The following is a 21850-nucleotide window of genomic DNA, read 5'->3' on the forward strand; positions in this document are numbered from 1 at the left end:
TTTTACAAGAAACACCTTAAAGAAAGGATTATGGTTCAATTAGTTTATTTTGGCAGTAATCCTGGGAAGCACTGAATGAGGGAGGAATGGGCGGGAAAGGAAGGGGACCCTGTAAATGTAATGAGTACATTCCTGCGTGGGTACTGGAGGCTCTGGAATATTTACCCTCTAGCTCGTCGCTCTCACTGTTGAGGGTGACTACAGAGGGTATGAACATTCCCCCCCCCTGGAAATTTCAGTCTGCCTCTCAGGGAACAGAGGCAACTTCAGAAAAAGAAACCAAGAGCTTGGTTGAAAGCAAGCCCTTACCGTGAGTCAGAACCAGTCACAGAAACTGCAGGTAAACTGTAAGGTAAGCTAATGAGATGTAGATAAGGCATCCACAGAACTTGATCCTAGAGAGTGAAACTATAAACCTGAATAGTTCCCCCAAATGACCACTCCCACTGTAACTTTCTTGTAATATCTTTTTTTTTTTTTTAAGTAAGGTGTTTGAGAAGCATTTAGTATAAGCTATAGAGTATAAGCAAACTGCTAAGACGTGGGATGAACTGGAAAAAATGTCTAGTGAAATGAGGAAACCATGAAGGATTCTATGGTAAAAGATTACAAGTTTTCTTTGCTAGAATTTCTTCATGTTGGGGACATCCATATTTGTACTGTATTTCTACTCTTCCATCCATATTTCCATCTGCTACATAGATTTGCCTCAATTATTCATATGAATCAAGTCAAGCAGGAGGAATGTGCTAATGGAATTTCTTCCTCAGAATTTTTATGTACAAACCTAAGATTTTTGCTTTTAGAGTTTTAACTAGCTTTTTATTTATTTATTTATTTTTTTGAGTAATCTCTACACCCAACATGGGGCTTGAACTCATGACCACAAAATCAAGAGTCTCATGCTCTTGATGAGCCAGCCAAGTGCTCCCAAATAGCTGTAATTTTTAAAACTAAGATAAAAGTGTTAAGCTGTGACGTGTCCTCATACACTGATACGATTGATCTGTTTGTCTTTATCACCCAGGACTCTGAAACAGCAAGCAATTCCTAGGTTGAAGTATCAGGGTGATATTCTAGTTCTTTTTCTGGGAGAATCTACAGAAATTACTACTGGCCAATCAGTGCTGATAGCTTTTTTACCCTCACACTTGAGTTTTCAGTTGTGAACTAACATTAATTTTACTTTCTTCTATTGTGACATTGATGATGATGATCCAAGATATTATCAATTGTTATATTTAAAAATTTTGTTCTACTCTGGTCAAGGGTTAGAGTCAGCAAGTATTCATTAAGTTTAATAGTTTGTGTATTTTTAAATAGATTTTATTATTTATTCTTATTTTTATAAGTAGATTTTTAGAACATTTATAAATTTATTGAAATTGAGAGGAAAACATCTTCCATATATCTCACATTTATTTTTCCCTATTAACACCTTTTATCAGCATGGTGCATTTGTTACAGTTAATGAACTAATCTACATGTATTGTTTTATTCAGTCTTCCTTAGTTTTCACCTAATACCCTTTGTTCCAGGATCCTATCCAGACTACTACATTATATTGAGATGTCACATTCATTACTTTGTAACAAATTTAAGCAAACATTAGTACATTTCCACTAAAGAACTAAGGTATTGTTTTATAATTCAGGAAAATATTTAGTAATTTTTAACATTTCTTTTCTCATTTTGCACTAAATTGTTTGGACCCTTAGAAAGGGGAGGGGGGTGCTTCTGGGCAGCTCAGTTGGTTAAGCGTTTGACTTCAGCTCAGGTCATGATCTCACAGTTTGTGAGTTCGAGCCCCGCATCGGGCTCTGTGCTGACAGCTCAGATTCTGGAGCCTGCTTTGGATTCTGGGTCTTCCTCTTTCTCTGCCCCTCCCCCCACCTCTCTCTCTTTCTTTCTCAAATAAATAAACATTTAAAAAGTATAAGGAAGGAAGGAAGGAAGGAAGGAAGGAAGGAAGGAGAGTTGGGAAGCCAGTTTATGACTGTTGGAGCCACCAGCATCTGTCCAGACTGCACATCTAGTCTGGACAGCATCCCTGGACAGAACAAACTTCCCTTTTAACCTTTCCACTCCCGCCCAGGATATCCATTACACCAAATTAGATAAGCTTCCTGTGCAGCCACTAAATGGCTTTTCATTCATTTATCCACTTGTTTAAATAACCCAAGGGTTGATCATCTGAATAATGCTATATTGTCCAGTTACAGCACTGGAAATGACAAACATGTTGATTCTTCCTGTATTCTGGACAGGTGCCTCCGTAGCTGAGAAGGTAGGGGTATCTGTGACTGCTTTTGTGTGCCTAAAAATAGAGCCATATATTCACCTAGATGAAAATGTTTTTGTACATTTAAACACATTTTGTATTCAAGTGCTAAAATGTCGTTGAAAAAAATAACAAGATATTCTTACACAAAGTAGTTCTAATCTTATAGAAAAGCTTTAAGATTTTTTTTGGTAGCCTAATTTTTTTGGGGGGGAGGGGAGGTTGTGGGGGAACCAGAGCTTGATGGCAGAGGGTGAGTATAGTAAGATGGAGGAAAATATTAAGAGACTCCAGGGTCGCCTGGGTGGCTTGGTCGGTTATGCGTCCGACTTCAGCCCAGGTCATGATCTCACGGTCTGTGAGTTCAAGCCCCGCGTCGGGCTCTGTGCTGACAGCTCAGAGCCTAGAGCTTGTTTCAGATTCTGTGTCTCCCTCTCTCTCTGCCCCTCCCCTGTTCATGCTCTGTCTCTCTCTGTCTCAAAAAATAAATAAACGTTAAAAAAATTAAAAAAAAATTAAAAAAAGACTCCAAAAGCAATCTATCCTAACGGATTAATGTTTTAGAAAAATGTAACACTATCTTCTTATGACAAGAGTTTTACCTGAAACTAACACAAATGGAGGTTAAAACAAAATAGATCTTTGGAAAATACTCAGAAATCACCAGGTAGCAAGTTTGACTGTATATTGTGAACAAGAACGGATGTTGAGAATAGACCTAGAATAAGGCAAATGTGGAAGTAGAGATAGAAACCCAGTAAAGACTGGACGGGTGTTCAGCAGACCTGTCTTTTCTTCACAAAAAGAAAGCAAGACCCCATTTTCCAAGTTGTCTTGGAGTTAAATATGACAATGTGACTTACTTTCATTCCATGTATGTGTATGGACATCTTGTGTATTACTTCTGTACTTGTGTATTCTCCCACACACAGTTCTTTCCCCCCAGCACCCTGCTGTGTGTTGACACCCATGAGAATCTTAGAATCCTTGAAGATGGCAGACACGACCATACGGAGTGCCCGAATAATTCATGAAACTGGGGCACTTCCTTCCTCTCTGTCTTGAATTGATACAAACAAGAAATCTCTCTTTAGTTGACTTGCATGGTTTCCTTCATCTCTTAAAACTGTTATGATCCCCTTACCTCATGCAGAAACTGATACAATGAAGTAGACGGTTGCCTTAAATCAAACCCAAACTGTAGGGCCTTGTTCTAGAAGTCAGGTAGTGGTCAGGGAGGAAGATGGTAGGAGATGTTGGACAGATGAAGAACCTAATGGAAGAAAATTCTTGTATTTCTCAATGTTTCTGCATTATCTAGGCCTTCCGAGCAATGGAAATAGACAACTACAATAGATACAGAGCCTATCTCTGCCTTTCGTACCCCACTGTCCTCCTCTCCCCCGGAGATATTTGTCACGTTCCAGAGTAATAAACCCAGAGATATCTTTTTTCTTTCTCCTAGTGGTGTCTTCTTACTTTTTAGAGCAAAAGGTAAGGTCTTTATTTCCAGAGAGGAAGACAGGCAGTTACTCTGGTGGCTCTACCTGAGAACCGAGGCTCAGAATTTTGAGGTTCTTCTCCTACTGTGCACGACTGCTTACACAGGTGCGCCTCTGACTCCCATCACCTCACCCGGTGGAGAAATGTGTGCGGGGAAACCAACACATGATGCTTTGTAAATGGTCTTTATTCCGGTCCAGAGATTGGTATTTTCTTTCAGGATATGAATATATAAATCTTAATCGATCCATGCTATGTAGTAGCAAAATACTTGGTAAAATTATCTCCTTTGGGAAAAAAAAATTATCGCCTTTGATATTTAACTAAGATTTTTCTGAGTTTGTAGATTTGAGAATGGGGTTGGAAAGCAGGTTGTTAGAAATATAGATGATTACTGGCTGCTTTTAACTAAAGTAGAAAGACGTGAGCCCAGACAATACGTGGTTTATTTACAAACTGATAGGACAGAAAATAGAGCATGTCAGAATATTTGAAGCCTCAAAGATATTGTTTTCATGACCTACAGAGGGAAGAATTGGCTTTATGCAGTAATAATAAAGTGACAAAGAAACTCGAGAAATTTGATGAGAAGGATTGGTAAGGCGTAATTCTTTCAGACTTCAAGTAGTAGAAATGCCATGTTACTTTTTCTTATATTCTTATAGTTTTATTGATGAATAAATGACAACATCACTATAAGTTCAAGATGTATAGCATGATGGTCTGATTTACATGTATTTTGAAATAGTTGCCACAACATGTTCGGCTAACATCTATTTTCTTATATAGACACAAGGAAAAGAAAAGAATACAGTGGACACAATTTGATGAGATTCAAGATTTAGCAACTTTCCTCCGTGCCATATGGCATTGTTAGCTGCAGTCCTCATGCTGTACATTACACCCCTAGTACATACTTATCACTGGAAGTTTGTACTTTTGAGCCACTGGTGGCATTTTGAATTGCCATTTTAAAAGCTTTTGGATGGTACAGTCCCATTTATATTTAGCCCTGCCACAAAAGACATTAAGATTGTAGTCTTCCTTTTCCAGACATGTGACTTCAAGATTGTCATCATTAGTTCAAGGGGGCTGGGTGGCATGTTTTGGTCCATCAGGCCGCTGTACCAGAATGTCACAGACTGGGTGGCTTATAAACCAATTTATCTCTCATAGTTCTGTAGGTTGGGAAATCCAAGTGTCTTGTGACATTGCTTCCTAGTTCTTAGCTGCTTTTTCTCTGTGCCCCTTCATGATGAGTGATCTCTCTCTCTCTCTTTCTCTCTCTGGGGTGCTTTTCCTGATCCTATTAATAAGAACATTCATCTTATTCACAAGTGCTTTACCCTAATCACCTCCCAAAGGTCATACCCCAAACACCATTACACTGGAGGTTAGGTTTCAACCATACATATTTGGGGGTGGAAGTGGAAGGTAGTCTATAACAGCAGGAATCAAAGGGACAAAAATAAATTGAGACCTATGGCCAGCAAATAACTGTGGTTATAGGTTCCTGGAACTAGCTGCAATTCAACTGATTAAGAGTCATGTTTTATGGAAAACATGCTGCCCAAACTCAAAAGGCAGGATTAAAATAAGCTTTAACTGTCTCGAGTTTAGAACATCCCTTTAATCTCCAAACATATGAGGATAAAACATAAGTTGTATTTCTTAGAAGGCAATTGCATTTCCAGATTTTTTAAAATTTAAGTGTTTGTTATTGGATTCACTATTCATTATACAAAGTATAGTTGTTTTGTATTGCATTGATCTTATCTATTTTTCAATTTGATACCAATTTCTTCCTGATTGTATTAAATTCTATAATATTTTTAACTACTTACACTGCCTCCGTTCTTGCTTTATATTCTTGGATTTTAAGATGCTTAATGGAGTTTAACACAATGATTTTTAGATGTCTTTGATGATTTGCTTTCTTAACGTAGTGGTCGATATTATTTCACATGTTTAACCACATTTGTTGTTGTTGCTTAAAACTTTTAGTTTTCTGAGGCGTCTGGGTGGCTCAATCAGTTAAGCATCAGACTCTTCTTGGTCTTGGCTCAGATCATGATCTCATGGTTTGTTAGAGCCCCATTTTGGGCTCTGCACTGACAGTGTAGTGCCTGCTTGGAATTCTCTATCCCTCCCTCTCTGCCCCTTCCCCACTGTCTCTTTCTCAAAATAAATACATAAACTTTAAAAAAAATAAAATAAAATAATTCAAATTCTTATCTTAAAAATAAAAAAAAAACCCTTTCAGTGTTCTGTTTCATAATACTGTAATCTGATAATTTAACTCCCGTCTGGTCCACCTTGATTTTTAAGATCATAAAGTCTTTCACATGACCATTTTAGGTTTTTATTGACTACACGAGGCTGCATATTGTCTTTGTAGGAGATTTCTACTGATAGAATTTAATCAACTTTATTGATAATATCATTCAGTTCTTGTATATAATTATTGATTACTTAATTTAAATTATGTGACAAAGACCAAATGGTAATGTATCTGCCAATTCTTCCTTGCTTATCTTTGGATTTGCTTATGTAGCAGCTATAATGTTTCCCAAACAAATAGCTATGGTTAGAAATAGTCTGCCTTTAAACGCTCTGTTTTTGACCTTTGGATGGTGTTTGTATTGTTACCTGTAGGTTCGTTGTAATTAATTTTGTTACTTAAGTATTTGCAAGGCATATATTTATACACATTTAGTTTTACAATTCATGTATTTTTTATGAGTGGTATATATACACATATATATATACAGGCAGTTTTCACTTGGCATAGAACCTTGTTAACTGGCACTTGGGCATATCTGGAGGATACAACTCCAATATGCACAACTTCCAGTCAGTGTGGTTCTGTGAAAACTAGGCAGACTCTGTAGTTGAATTTTGCATTTCCTGTCAAACACTGAACACATAAATCTTTCATTAGGGAAAGACAGTAGAATATATTTTTTTTATATTTTTAAATATTTGAAATAGTTTCTTCCATCTGTATTTACTGATTTATACTTTCTTTTTTCCTATTAATTTCATTTGTGACTAAATGAATGAAACTCTCTGTAATTTATAAAATGAAAAGGTTTTTTTGAAAAACCTTGATTTGAAAGGTACTTGTGATATTTCTAATTCTAGAGGTTCTGATTATTTTAATAGTCATTTTTGGGGTTGCATAGATCTATATGTCACCCAAAGTAATTTAAACAATTTTTACTTCCCTCCAATGACATGAAAGATTTTAATCTTATATTGCTTCACACTACCCTTCCTTCTAAAATTCTGTTGACGGTCTGATCTGGGATGATTAACTTCAGTTAGCTTTTCTAATACTCTCTGGAGACTAAAGGTGCTGTATTCAGATACTGAGCAATTATATGCTTATTTACAAATGGGAAGATGATTATTTGACACATTAACCTAAGTATAAACAAACAACAAATAAACATTCAGACTTTATTAGCTGCCAAATCATGCTGAAGCAAAGGTCTGCGAAAAATCTGCTTATTATATAAGAGAAATTGATGAAATAAGTACTTACTTGTTTGGAATGCAAGCATCTGACCTATAAACTCTGCAAGTTTTAAAATATAACGTAAAGAATCACATGAATAATACATGATTATTATCAGAATGTTACTTTATACGTTTATATCCTCAACTGTACACATCAACGTTTTTAAAATATTCCCTCTTTTTAAAAACACATAATCAAAACTCTCTTTTTTATTTTTAATTGACGTATAGGTTACATATTGGCTTCAGGTATAATCTAGAATATTTTTGAGCTTAGCTTTTTAAATGTATGTATAATTTATGCACTTTTCCTCCGATTTTTACACACTTCAATTTCCATGACCTCACCCTGTAGGTAATACAGTGAAGAGGCAAAGCAAATCAGTTTTTTTCCTGCAATTTGAGATCTTGGTATCTTGCCACCTATTTCTCAATAAAGGGATTATGCATGGACTGTTAATACGGATTTCATCAACACCTAACATAAGAAAACATTTTCCAGAAGCATGATTTTCGGTAAGGGGCTACCTGTGTCTGTTATAGCCTCAATTTATTTAAAATTCTTCCACCGCAATACAGACTAAAAAGGTATAATATGTAGAAAAAACTAGAGGAACCAAAAGTACATTATTGCCTCCAAATAAATTGAAGAAAATCAGAAAATTAGAAGAAAAGATTTTTTTTTCATTTCATATAGAGTGAATGAGGAGTAAATTTCCTTACATGAATGAAGCAGTGGGGACACACACACACACACACACACACAGTCATGGACTACCTAGGAATTCTTGAGAGCCAAGAATAATTCACTTTGGGTGTGTTATGTGTGAGAGTTGAGTTATGCCTCTCTGGGAACTTGCAAAATTATTTGCAGACAGCAGTAGAGTGTCCTAAGTCTTCTAATAGGATCCCATGAGCCAGACCTGCCATCTCTCCTCCAAAGAAATCCCATCTCTTGAGAATAAAATCATAGGTAGACTTAAAGTTCTGTAGGAGTTAGGATGTTACCAGGGCTGATTCTCAGTATGTTTTCCTCCTGGAGCCCGAGGAAAGACTGACATGCAAAAATAAGTATCCAGATTTGCAACTACCCTGACCGGGGTGGTTATACCAGCCCCTGCTAGTTCAAACTTGAATTGCACTTCACTGAAATAATCCACATCGCTCTCTACTATCCACAGATTTTGAAATTAGGAGAAGTGTCGAGAGGGAGGAATTGTTCTGTGCTGATGTTGAAACTGTGGGCAACATCTAGCAAACTCTGGCAAATCACCAACTGTGTCACCAGATTGTTACCGGACAGGTGGGTCCCGGACTAATCAGTCCCCAAGAGACAAGTGATGGTAGGAAAACCTTTATCAGGAAGCTGGCAACCTGGGAAGATAGTGGATTAATGTCTCAGTGAGTACCTTCCCCATCAAGGGGGAGCCAGAGGGTTTTAAGGTGTGGGAAAAGAGAACAGGGCTATGTGCAGGAGAAGCAGGTGTCCAGGACGTTAGTCGTATGTCAACATGACCCTGGACAGACTTGCTGGAATCAGTGGTAGCTGTTTTTCAATGTAGTCATTCTTACTCTTCTGGGAAAATTTGATTCTTCATTCCTCAAGGTCAGTGGTCTACGGATCTCAAGGGAAGTAGGTTAGTTCTGATACAGATCGAGGGACTTAAGTCATCAAGCAAGGAGCAGGTAAGCTTAAAGCACGTTAACCCTCAAGGCCGTGTAGACTGCTGTTACAAAATGAGCTTCCTTTGTTACATAGTCCAGTTTCAATACTCACAAGAGTCCACCTGCATTAGCCTTGTTAAGGAAACTCATTGACCAGAGGGAATACCATACCTAGGTAATATTTCGCTCTGAGACTCAAATATCTCAGAGGTATAATAAAAAAAGAAATCCCTAAAACCCGAAGTGAAACTAAAAAAAAGATAGTCTGTAGGCAGATCAGCCTTGACTTAATCACATGGATCTTTCCCAGTATCAGGAAACTTGACAAGACAGTGACTGAAATCCTACTCAAAATTTCAGTAACAGCCTAATCTGACCCTGGCCTCAGATCTTAATGGGTGTTCTGTTAAAAGTATGCTCTAAAGAGGTCTGTGGGTCTAAATATATATATATATAAACTAAAAGAACAGAAAATGAAAAAGCAGCCGACTACTTGGAAAAATAAAACAAATATTTGATGAGCACTTAGGAATTAATGATGCCATGGGGATTTCTCCTGAAGCAACAATATCTGCTTTTGGTTCTGATTTACTAAGATACTAGAACAGTAAACATCCATCTGTATCAATTAGTAGACACAGAAGTTCCCTTTCCTTGTTAGTATTGCACCTATTGTTAAAATAAGAGAACTTCTAAGATAGATCCATGGCCTTAGAGGACCAGTTTTGAAATCTAGAGGGACAGAGGTGCCTGGCTAGCTCAAGTCAGTTAAGCCTCCGACTTTGGTTCGGTTCATAATCTCATGGTTCATGGGTTCAAGCCCTGCATCAGGCTCTGTGCTGAAAGCTTGGAGCCTGGAGCTTGCTTTGGATTCTGTGTTTCTCTCTCTGTCGCTCTCTCTCTCTCTGCCTCTCCCCAGCTCATGCTCTCATTCTCTCTCTTAAAAATAGATAAACTTGAAAAAAAAATAAATTAAAAAAAAGAAACCTAGAAAGACTTCAAAGGTACAAGAAATGAACATGCCACCCAAAAGTTTTTGTGATTAAAAATTGAATGTGCAGGACCTAAAGCCTTTCATAGCTCTGCAAAGACAGCGTTTAAATTGTCAAAAGACATGTAAAACGCTATTTCCAAATGTAGTGACTTAAAAGTCACTTACAGGTGCCTGGGTGACTCAGTGGGTTGAGCGCAGACTCTTGATTTCGACTCAGGTCATGATCCCAGGGCCGTGGGATCGAGCCCCCCACCCCCCGGAGTGGAGCCTGTTGAGATTCTCTCTGTCTCTCTCCCTCTGACCCCTCCCCTGCTCATGCTCTTGCTCTCTCTCTCTCTCTCTTTCTCGAATAAACAAACAAACAAACAAACAAACAAAACACATATTGCTCATGATTCTGCACTATGAGCTGGGTTCAGGTAAGGAGATATTCTGCTAGCTTTGGCTTGAGTCACCATGGGGTCACTGTCACCTAGAAGCCTGAGTAGCACTCACAATCCAAGGTAACATATTGGTATGTCTGTTGTTTCAACAGGAAAACGTGGGAGCTTCCAAATCACCTTCTCCTCTTGTCCTCTGAGCCAGGGAAGCCAACACTCTTCACAGGTAAATCACTGTCTGAGAAGCTGAAAACAAACTGCCAGGACTCTTAAAACCCAGGTCCAGAACTAACACAATGGTGCTGGTGTTCTGGACAAACTATTACAAGCTCAGCCAAGACTCAAGGGAAAAGGAAAAAAAAAAAAACACCTTTGTGTGGGAGGAGTGGCAAATATTTTATTGTCCCGGCAAACCACATGGACATGAAATTGAGAAACAAATCATAGGACCATAAGAACCTATCCATGTGAGAGTATGAGGCTGTGAGTTCACAATATGCTTTCTATCTCTACCCCCTACCCCTTATCTGTGTTCTTGACAATATTCTGCATAAGACAATTATTGAAAAATAATTGAAAAATAGTTTCATTTTGTGAGTGTCTCCTTCAAAACCAAAATTCAGTGCTCCAGCACTTTATGGCTTCTCCTCACCTGAGCAAAGACTGTACTTCTCTGGCCAGCTTATTCTACCTGCCCTGCAAAAGACCTTGGCAACTGGTACCAGACATCAAAGTGTCTGCCGTAACTTGCTCACTTACAAAGGCTGAAGCATGAAAGTTGAGGCATGTCATCATTTTGTGTGCATAGTACTTTGATAGCTTTAAAGAATAATGTCTTGGTCCCTCTGGGCCAAGTTCTGAAGGTGGGAAAATCCAAGATCAAGGTGCTGGCAGATTCAATGTCTGATGGGGGGCCTGATCCTTGGTTCACGGATGGTCTTCTTGCGGTGTCTTCACATGGAGGAAGGAACAACAGAACTCTCTGGAGCCTCCTTTTTTTTTTTTTTTTTTTAACTTTATTTTTCTGAGTGAGAGAGAGAGAGAGAGAGCACAAGCGAATGCAAGCAGAGGAAGGGCAGAGAGAGAGGGAGACCAAGGATCCAAAGTGGGCTCCACGCTGACAGCAGACAGACCGATGTGGGGCTTGAACTCACTAACCGAGAAACCATTGACCACCATAACCTAATTATGTTCCCAAGGTCCCACTTCCTAATACCATTGCATCAGGGAACTAGGTTTCAGCACATGAATTTTGGAGCAACAAAAGCATTCCATCTGTACCAAATAATGATTGGTTTATGTAGTGATTCCATGGGTTTGGTTTTTGTTTTTGTTCTGTTTTTAGTAGAAATAGAGGGCTTTTACACCCTTGTGTGTCATAACCAGAAATAGAACATAAATTGAACTCCCTTCCCCCATGTGTATGTATCTTATGTATCTGTGTATCTATTCAATTCTAGAAGTTCTTGTTACTTTTTAAATCTTCGCGGTTTGTTGTATTTGGCCCTCATATATATATATATATATATATATATATATATATATATATATATGAAACTTCTGTATCTGATTCGGCAGGGTTTAATTTCATCCACATTGGTTGGCTTTCTCAGTATTTTTCAGGGGTATGTAGTTGAGTTGGAATTTCTTGGGACTTTATGGCTTTTATCCAAGGACACTGTTACTCTCGTCTGTGAGCATTTTCACATGGTTCTTCCATGGATCCAGTGGCAAAGCAACGATAGATCTTTGTATGTGAAATAATTTTTCTTCTTTTTACCACACCAGCCAGGGAACTTACACTTCAGTTTATGACCCAAAATCAAGGATAGGAGTTCAAAATAAGATTTCTCAGGAGAGCCTTCTTAGTTTGTTTTCTTTCTGCTCACAGCAAACAAGTAGTTTTAAAAAAAATTAACATTTATTCATTTTTGGAGAGACAGAGAGAGGGTGTACGAGTGGGGGAAGGACAGAGAGAGAGGGAGACACAGAATCTGAAACAGGCTCCGGGCTCTCAGCTGTCAGCACAGAAGCCGACATGGGGCTCAAACTCATGAACAGTGAGATCACCACCTGAGCCAAAGTCGGATGCTCAACTGATTGAGCCACCCAGGCGCTCCAAACAAGTAATTTTTTGTTGATGTTTGTTCACTTGCTGGCTTGTTTTTGCCTTTATTCCCCTAGTTACCCATTAATGTTGTTTTTCTCCAGGGGCGCTTTTCAGCCTTTTAACTTGCACTGTATCCAGGTACCCCCTACCCCCAACAATTAAGCCTTTTTTTTTTTGCTTCGCTTTGCTTTCTCTGATATCCAATCAGTTATTTTATTCTACCATAAACCTTACGCATGCTTAACAAAATATGTTCCCTTTTAGCATTCAATCCAGTAGTTTTAGGTGTACTTTAGTAGATGTTTGTCTGCAAATCTCATCTGATCCATTACTAAAAATGGGCAAAATTTCTGTTTTGCAAACATATAAACCTGCTTTTTAAAATGGCTCTTGTTAATGGAGTAACAAATATCATTCTGCATTAGAAAGGATAGGTCTGACATCACTGTAGAATAGCATCCTTACTCCTTGTTATTGCATTCAAGACACTTCTTCCCACCCACATAAAATATCCCCTTAATACACACTTTCTGCTTTATTTTTAATATCTCTTTCCAGTTTATGCTATCACAATGAACTATACGCCTCTGCTTAAACACATTTCAGTGTATCTCAATTATATCTTGCTCACATGTCCAATTATGAAATCGTATTCTTGCCGTGACTGTAGATGGCAACATGCATTTTTGATAATCCCATGCTTTCATAGACTTTTTGCACATCTCCTCTATATTTTACTATAATAAACATGTCTTAGACATATTTATGTGATTTCATAATTTGATGTTGACGGGGTATAAACTAGAAAATACTTTAAGGTTGCTCTCCCTCATGCTCTGTGCTTCTTATCTGCATAGTTAATACTATCTAAAGCAAAACCTCCAGTTCCTTTAGCATATGAAAAAAAGTGTAATCCAGTTAAATTTAAATCTTTTCTCTCTTATTCAATTTCAGCTTTATGTCTCTGTTCAGGGTTAGATTGGGCTCATGATTATTTCCAGCCTTCAGTAGAAAAAGGAAGCCTGATCTGTTCTCCAACCTTACACTGCTGTGCCTCGCTCCTCCCTGTCTGCCATCCATGGCAGGACCCGGGGAATGAGTTCAAGATACGACATTCTGACATCACTTGGTGCTGCTACACGGATGACACATAGATATACCCAATTTCACTGACCCCAAACTCAGTTCCTGATATGCCTCTCCCCAAATCACGTATGTCTACTCACATTTGATCCATTCGCACACCTCACCCTCTGGGTTGATAATTTCATGTTTCCAGTTGATGAAGTTCAAACTTTAGAACTAGAACTACCCTTCCCCATCCCGACACAATTTTCTCTCTCATTCCACCTCTAATCAGTCACAAAATTATGCCGATCCTGTCTTCAAAATATAACCAGAAATGTAGTGCTCCTCATCGCCTACTCTGTGGTCTAACTGACTGTCATTACTTTTCGAGGATGGCTTCAGTCGATTCTCATCATAGGAACCAGAATTCTCCTTTTTAAGCAAGAGACAGAGCATGCTGTCTCTCTCCTCCTCACCTTTGCCACCAACACTGTGCCGTGGTTTTTCATAGGGATAGCCAGGGGTCTGTGAGATGCGACAATGCCTTGTGCCTGTCACCTCTTTGGTACTCCCTTCTTCTCTCTCCTTACTTTTCTTCCTGTGGCCTCTTTGCTCTCCTTCGTGTGAATCAGGCACTCATGCTTTAAGATACATTAACTGATCATTCTGCTTGGGAAGCTCTTGCCTTGGATCTGCTTGGCCACTTGCCTGACCTTCTACCTTGCTCACATTTTATCTTCATCATCAGGTCTTCCCTAGTCTCCCTCTTCAATATTTTCACTTGCTCCTGTCCTATTTGGAACTTTTAATTCCTTTACCTTGCTCTAATTCTTTTACTGATTTCATGGTTAAGTGAGTCACAAGTTTTGGGTCATGAATATATGTTCTAGGACTATATCTGCCTTTTAAATTAAGTTTGGCCAGGAGTTAATTTTTTTCAACCAAAACATTCCAAGAGGACTCCTTTTATTAATGAATTATCTTCTTCAGAAAGGTACCCTTTCTTCTGTGAACAGGACATCAATTTCTGTTAACATGACACAACCGAAGAGCACAAATGGGTAAGCACATTAAATACGAATTATTGTGAAATTAACTTTATGTTTGAAAACTTGGAAAACAATCAACTTATAAGCAATCCATAGCAACCCCCCCCCTTTCATCAAGTAAATTGAAGGCCCATGAAATAGAGAAGTCTCTTTTGTCATTAGGAAGTGAACTGTAAAATGGTAATTTTGATATGGTGTTTTTTTTTTTTTTGTTTTTTTTTTTCACTATCCTGTCATTTTCCATTTGGTTGGCATTTGGGGGTATTCTTTAAAAACTTCTCTTGATATGCAAAACAAGAAGTAATAGTATTGCAGTCACTGTGGCATTTTTGTTTAGAATTTAGCTTTTCTCATCATCCATCAAAGACACAAGGAGACATGAAAGCAGAGATTACAAAACTGCTTTTTCCTAAGGCATTCGCTTTCCCATTCAGTTTGTTTTTCAGTTCAATGGAGTGTTTTACTTTTTAATGGTTCACTTCACTGTTGCTTCAAAGGACACAATATATCAAAGCAGGAAAAATGTTTTGTTATTTTTCCTATCCACAGTTGATGGAAAGGGTCTAAGTTTTAGTTTCTATAATATTTAATATCATTTCTACTTCGCAGCTTGATAAGCTAATTACACTGGAGTCATGTTTTTCTGATTTGTCTATAGTAACCACATTGTGGGCTTCAAAAATGAATAAAGCAGCAAACTTTCTACATAATAATACATTGGTAAATATAGCACTTCTATAACTGTTTGGAGGCTTATCTGATTTTTGAATTAGAGTGTAGAGAGTATATTGACAAGAAAGATTCCAGTATTGACTGGGGTGAGAATATATTGCTTAAAATGGCAAGTGTTATAGGTTGAATGGTGTGTGTCCTCTGCCTTCCCTTCTAGAAACCTCTTGAAGTCCTAATCCTTGTTACCTGAAAGCATGAGCTTCCTTGACAAGAGGGTCTTTGTATATGTAATCAGGTTAAGATGACATCATTCGTATGAGCCCTGATGCAATATGACTGGTGTGCCCTTATAAGAGAGGCGGCCATGGAAAAACAGACACAGGCACAGAGGGAAGAGTGTCATGTGAAGGTCTAGACAGAGATTGAAATGATAGCTATAAGCCAAAGGATGCCAAGGATTACCAGTGACACTAGAAGCCAAGAAAAAAGCATGAGACAGATTGTCCCTTAAAGGCTTTGGAGGGGACATGGCCATATCAATACCAGAACTTTGAGAGAATAGATTTCAAGCGTTTTTAAGCCACCCAGTTTGTAGTGCATTGTTATGGCCTTCCTAGGAAACTAATAATTCAGAAAGGGAAATGGACTTTTATTCTCCTTGAGCAGGAGAAGGGGACCTTTCTCATGTGTGTCTAAGAAATATGAAATAAAGTGACATTTACACTGAATATCAAGATTTTTGATCTATTTCTCATTTAATTCTCCTAATTCAGTGAGCAAGTCACTACTTTGTTTTATAATAAATTAAATGGATAGCCCGATCAGAGTTAATAAATGACGGAAAATATTTAACCACATAAGTCAGATTGAAAGGCCAACTGATGTCTTATACTCAATCTTGTAAGTTCTTACTCAACAGCCTATGTCGATGATCAGAACATTCTAGGACATGCTGTAACATCATGGAAGAGACATGTTATTTTCCTCACCTCAAATAGAGCCATTTGTTGACAATTAGTACTTAATTGGTACACATACTTAAATGGTACACATTTGACCCTATAAAAGTTTAAATACCAAACTAGGATACTTGAGATATAACAACAACAACAACAACAACAAACCTTCATAAGTAATCTAAATAAGATGACAAATGATCACTAATGATGGAACTTTCAGCAACTATATAAAGTGCAGGTATTCCTTTTACATGATTTATGAATGCATTTGACTGATTCATAAGGAATACTATTTAGCCAGACTCAGCAGAATAGCAAACTTCATTTGAATTCTAAAGACTGCTTAAAAGCTGAATCAATCGGGAAGGAAAAATGCACTGTCTGAACACCATTAGTGATTAAAAGAGCTTTAAAAAAGTTGGAAAAAAAACGGGAAAATAATCCACACTGTGCCTCCTTTTCAGTGTTCTAAAGGTTTCATAACATTTCTTAAGCATCCAGGACATTTCTAGAATTTTTCATACAGATGCTAATCTTAAAACACACACACACACACACACACACACACACACACACACACATGCACACCTACTTTTGAACTTTGTTATTGTATGCGATGGTCTGTATTTGCATGTGACCTGTATGTTTGTAACAATTTTGTTTTGCTGATCTCCCCCTTTTTTTCCTTCACTTTTCAACTATCCAGCTATATTGAATACATTCCCATTCATAAAAATCTGATTATCTAGCTGAGGATTAAATTGAAGATGGTTTAAGTTTTTTAAAGATTCAGAAATCTTTAAGTTCACGATGCAAAAGAAAGTGGCTAATGAGCTCAGAAATGTAAAATAATTATTGAATACAGATGATTATATGATAGGAGTTCATCAGTAGTAACACAGTTTTAGGAAACCCAAAGACAAGAACAACCAGAAAATAAGGTATGCCTAATGAAAATAATTTAAGATTAATGGACTTGTAAAATTTAGATAATAAAGTGATTTGACAAAATTTATTCAATAAACCTATGCTTAATGTTTGAGAAGAATATACTGCCTCCACAGAAGATATACTATAAAAATTCTCAACTATTGTTGAGATGGGTAATGTCACTTATCCTACAGAGAAAAAGTATTTGAGATCTGAAGAGAATACCATAAATATGAAAACTAACAAGTCCATCAGTATTCAAGAAAGAATTCAATAAGAGATTACGTTATTTTAAGTGATGTTGTTTCCAAATTAATATTAACTCCACATCCAGTATATCAAATAGCTTGTACGTGTGATTGCAGACTGCCTCTGTGTAATATATTAGTAATTGAAGAGTGTTATATAGCTAGCTAGAATCTAAAGAGGGAGATTTTCCACAGAGGACACAACACAGCAACTTATTTGAATTACATCTCAATGTACTGGATGTTTACCTACGATGAAATATATTACAAATACTTAGAATATGAGATACACCATAGGACCCAGAATAAATCTGTTAAAATATACATGTAGTTCAATCACATACTATTACAAAATGGTTACATCTGTGGAATTACATATATTTGTATACATACACACGCACACCTATGAATCTGTATCTTATATAAGACTTTAACATGTTTAATGTGCTAAAATGGATAAGATTGGATTAAAGTTGTACTTTCTTCATTTTAATATAGCTGATAATGCTCAAATATTATGTAGAAGAATATAGTCTTGAAGTATAGATATTAGCTATACTCTTAGATGTAAAGTCACCTAATTCCTATTCATAGGTTTGAAAGAAGAAAAGGTTAAATGATGAAAGGATACAATTAAACATGATTATATAAAAACCCCCAAAATTTAGTAATGGACTAAAAAAAAAATGAATTGGTACAAAATTCATTTGAAGAAAAATATCCAATTAACGATGTAGATTTGGCTTGATAGTATTTCCTAAGAAATTTAAAAAGATATCTTTTGATATGAAGATATGTGTGAACCTAAACAACTTTACGGATAGGATCTGATATGGCTTCAAAGGTAAGTGAAAATTCCATCTGTAAGAAGAGAAATATAGTGTCATTGCAGATGTATTCGAGTCATCCTTCCTTTCCAATTCATATTTGCTTGCGACAAATAAAGGATTTTGTTCGCAACTTGTCGAATTTAACAGACAGAATATTAAGCTAGAGTGCATTCAGGAAGAAAACACGTAGTATCCTGAGGTGTAAAGGCAATGATGAAAAAATATGGCCTGCAATGTCAAATGCTTGAAGGCTCATTACTTGTAATGTTATGGAGGATTGCCTGGCAAAGCTTCAGAGTTCAGAACTAAGACTAATTGGTAGACTTCTGCCTAAAACTGTACTTTATTTTTATAAAGTTTGTAATTGCTCAAAAATGAGATTGGTTTAAACGTTATTCGTGCGCCATTATGGAGGATGCCCACGTTGCCCTTTGGCCAGAATTCTGCTCTTCTCAGAAATACCCCTCCTTCACTTTACTCCAAAAAAGTGGTATAAATAGGATATACCACTTTTCTAGCTACACAGAGGGACCTAATCTCTGCTAACATTTGCTTCCATAGCCTATCACAATTTAGTGGTCCTGGGGGAAAGGGAGTAAATGAAACAAACCAGCAGATTTTTTTTTGAATATTTTTATTGAGACTAAAATATCAATTCCTTCTGTGATGGTAGGAATTAGATGATTAAATTCCACATGTTGGTTCTTAATATTCCCCAAGATATTGAGGAAATTAATATGCAGCAGGAACAAATGAAGTCCGTTCTGTAAAACAGGTGTAAGAGATAAAAAGCAAACCTCCTGAAGCCAATACTTATTTCAAGTTCAGCTCTTTTCCTGCACATTATATGACTTGGTATTTAAATCCTTTCTTTATTTCCTTTAGCTACACCTCTGAGATTTCATTAGAGACCCCTTTGTCATTTAGCATTTAGCTGGTTTGAATTGTTATTCTGTGTGTGTGTGTGTGTGTGTGTGTGTGTGTGTGTATTTTCTAGAAGGCGTTGTCTAAATTGCTCGTCCATTAGGGAAAGACTAGGGTCATTTTTCTCAGTCACAATATTGTAAATAGAAAAGTACTATGGGAGAGGGAACTGGGCATCCAAAGGGTGCTATTACTTTGTAACAAAACTTTTATCCCTATTAATTCTATCGATGATTAAATCTCAGCAAGTGACTCTAAGTATAAAACTACACTCCCAAATCTTAGTATGGCTGCAATTCTTAGGTCAATATTTTTCTGTAAATTTAACAATACTACTATATAATCTGTATAACCTATGTTTTCTTAAAATCATTTAGGTTGAGCATCTGACTTCAGCTCAGGTCATGATCTCTCTGTTCCTGAGTTCCAGCCCTGCTTTGAACTCACTGCTGCTGTCAGTCCAGGGCCAACTTGGGATCCTCTGTCTCCCTCTCTCTCTGTTCCTTCCCCACACTCAAAAATAAATAAACCTTTAAAAAATCATTTTCTCTAAATTATTTTGAAAATAACAATCACAACTTGTAACTGGACAAATTATTTTTCTTCCGTAAGTAATTTATTGACATTTTGAAATGTTACATTTTAACATGTGGCAAAAGTTATTTTTTTGACCAAACTTGAGTCAGGTGTCTGAACCTTCTCATAGGCCCATCTCCATACCCTCTTATAACATCCAGTTTTAGCAAGTATCTTGCAAAGTGAGAACCCCCAACGCTTAATTTTTTTAATGTTTATTTATTTTTGAGAGAGAGACAGGGTGTGAAATGGAGAGGGGCAGAGAGAGAGAAGGAGACACAGAATCTAAAGCAGGCTTCAGGCTCTGAGCTGGCAGCACAGAGCCCAATGAGGGTCTCAAACTCATGAACTGCGAGATCATGACCTGAGCTGAAGTTGGACACTTAACTGACTAAGCCACCCAGGTGCCCACCCCAACTCTTGATAAAGGATCATCCTTGATATCTTATCAATGCCTCCACCTTCACCATTGCCCTGGTGGTGCCTAATCACACTGGACTGTCTTCAACAAAAAAATGCTGTTAAAATGGTTTGACCAGAATCCCCCTCACCCTTGATGTTTTCTCATGATAATTCCACACCCACTGACCCCTACCCCACTCCTTAGCTGTAAACTCCTATTAGTCCCCTATATACCGGGGTCTCTTTTCCTCTATTGTGTTAGTCCTAAATAAAATCTGTTTTTGTTTGTTTCTTTTTTTTTTTTCCTTCTGCTTTTACCGTGTAGTTCTAGCTTTTCTTTGATATCTCTTTGGCTTTTAGAAAGTGTATTCAGCCTCTAATGTTTAAATGTATGAGCTCCATAAACACATACACACACATATCCGCATATATCTAATTTTAAGAGGTACAGGATCAGGAGCACATTTGTATCTAACAGTAGTGCCCGATGACAATATTAGGGCTGCAATTGATCTCTGCCCTCTCAAAAACCTCCAGGCATTTCCAAGCGTCTAAACACATGACTGTAAGTAATAAATTTTAGCAACCAAGTTCAAAATAGCTGAGACCCAATGGCAAAGCCATCCATAATTTGTGTTTTAGGAAGGTAGAGCCGAAGCGGAGGAGGGTCTGCTGGAGCAGGGACTCACATCTGTGGTACATAGCCCGTCTCTCCAAACCACAGGGGACTGAGTGAGCCCCTCCATCTGCCGACCTTCCCACCCTTGAGATTTCACAATGAGTGAAATTAAGAGAAAGGGTTTTCCATGATTTGGCTATTGTTGAAAGTGCTGCTGTAAACATTGGGGTACAAGTGCCCTATGGCAATGGGAAAGAATGAAATATTGCCTTTTGTAGCAATGTGGATGGAACTGAAGAGTGTTATGCTAAGTGAAATAAGTCATACAGAGAAAGACAGATACCATATGTTTTCACTCTTATGTGGATCCTGAGAAACTTAACAGAAGACCATGGGGGAGGGGAAGAAAAAAAAAGTTAAAGAGGGAGAGAGTCAAACCATAAGAGACTCTTAAAAACTGAGAATAAACTGAGGGTTGATGGGGGGGTTGGAGGGCATGTGGGTGGGTGATGGGTATTGAGGAGGGCACCTGTTGGGATAAGCACTGGGTGTTGTATGGAAACCCATTTGACAATAAATTTTATATTTAAAAAAAGAGAGAAAGGGTTTTAATGGCTCTTAACGGAAGACTATCTCTTAAAAAATCATCTATCCGAAATTCATTTCCAAGACAGAAACTTTCCCTTCATCAAACCCATTGCTCCTCTTGATTATTTTCTCCTCCAATATGTCTTTGCACTGCGATACTTTCTCACAAAATTCAGATGAGTTTTTTAAAAAAAGGAAACTCGGTCCAAAATATATATACCATTCTTTTCATTATCTGTTTAATTGGTTTGTCTTTCATACCAACTCTTCTTTTTAAGGGGAAGAAATTTAAGGGGCACTTGGGTGGCTCAGTAGGTTAAGCATCCAACTCTTGATTTCGGCTCAGGTCACGACCTCATGGTTCATGAGTTCGAGCCCCACATTAGGGTCTGCGCTGACAGTGTGGAGCCTGAGGCTCTCTCTCTGCCCATCCCCTGCTCCCCCTCTCCCTCTTGCTCACTCAAAAACTAAAGAAACTTATTTTTTTTTAAATGGTAGAAATTTAAAATAGAACTGAAGGTGAATACAAC

At 37.6% G+C, this 21850-nt stretch overlaps 1 long non-coding RNA gene across 2 annotated transcripts; it reads left to right on the top strand.

Moving 5' to 3' along the window:
• The first annotated feature begins 201 nt into the window (after positions 1–201).
• LOC121036059 (uncharacterized) lies at positions 202–19676 on the top strand. Of its 2 annotated transcripts, XR_005793210.1 has the most exons (5): positions 202–352; positions 8488–8609; positions 10501–10571; positions 14514–14584; positions 19513–19676. It is a non-coding gene; the product is annotated as an uncharacterized LOC121036059 (long non-coding RNA). The 2 variants fall into 2 exon arrangements; XR_005793209.1 differs by lacking the exon at positions 8488–8609.
• Positions 19677–21850: the final 2174 nt, after the last annotated feature.

Source organism: Herpailurus yagouaroundi, unplaced genomic scaffold (genome assembly GCF_014898765.1).
Source record: "Herpailurus yagouaroundi ecotype Mexico unplaced genomic scaffold, PumYag 162, whole genome shotgun sequence".
Lineage (NCBI taxonomy): Eukaryota > Metazoa > Chordata > Mammalia > Carnivora > Felidae > Herpailurus > Herpailurus yagouaroundi.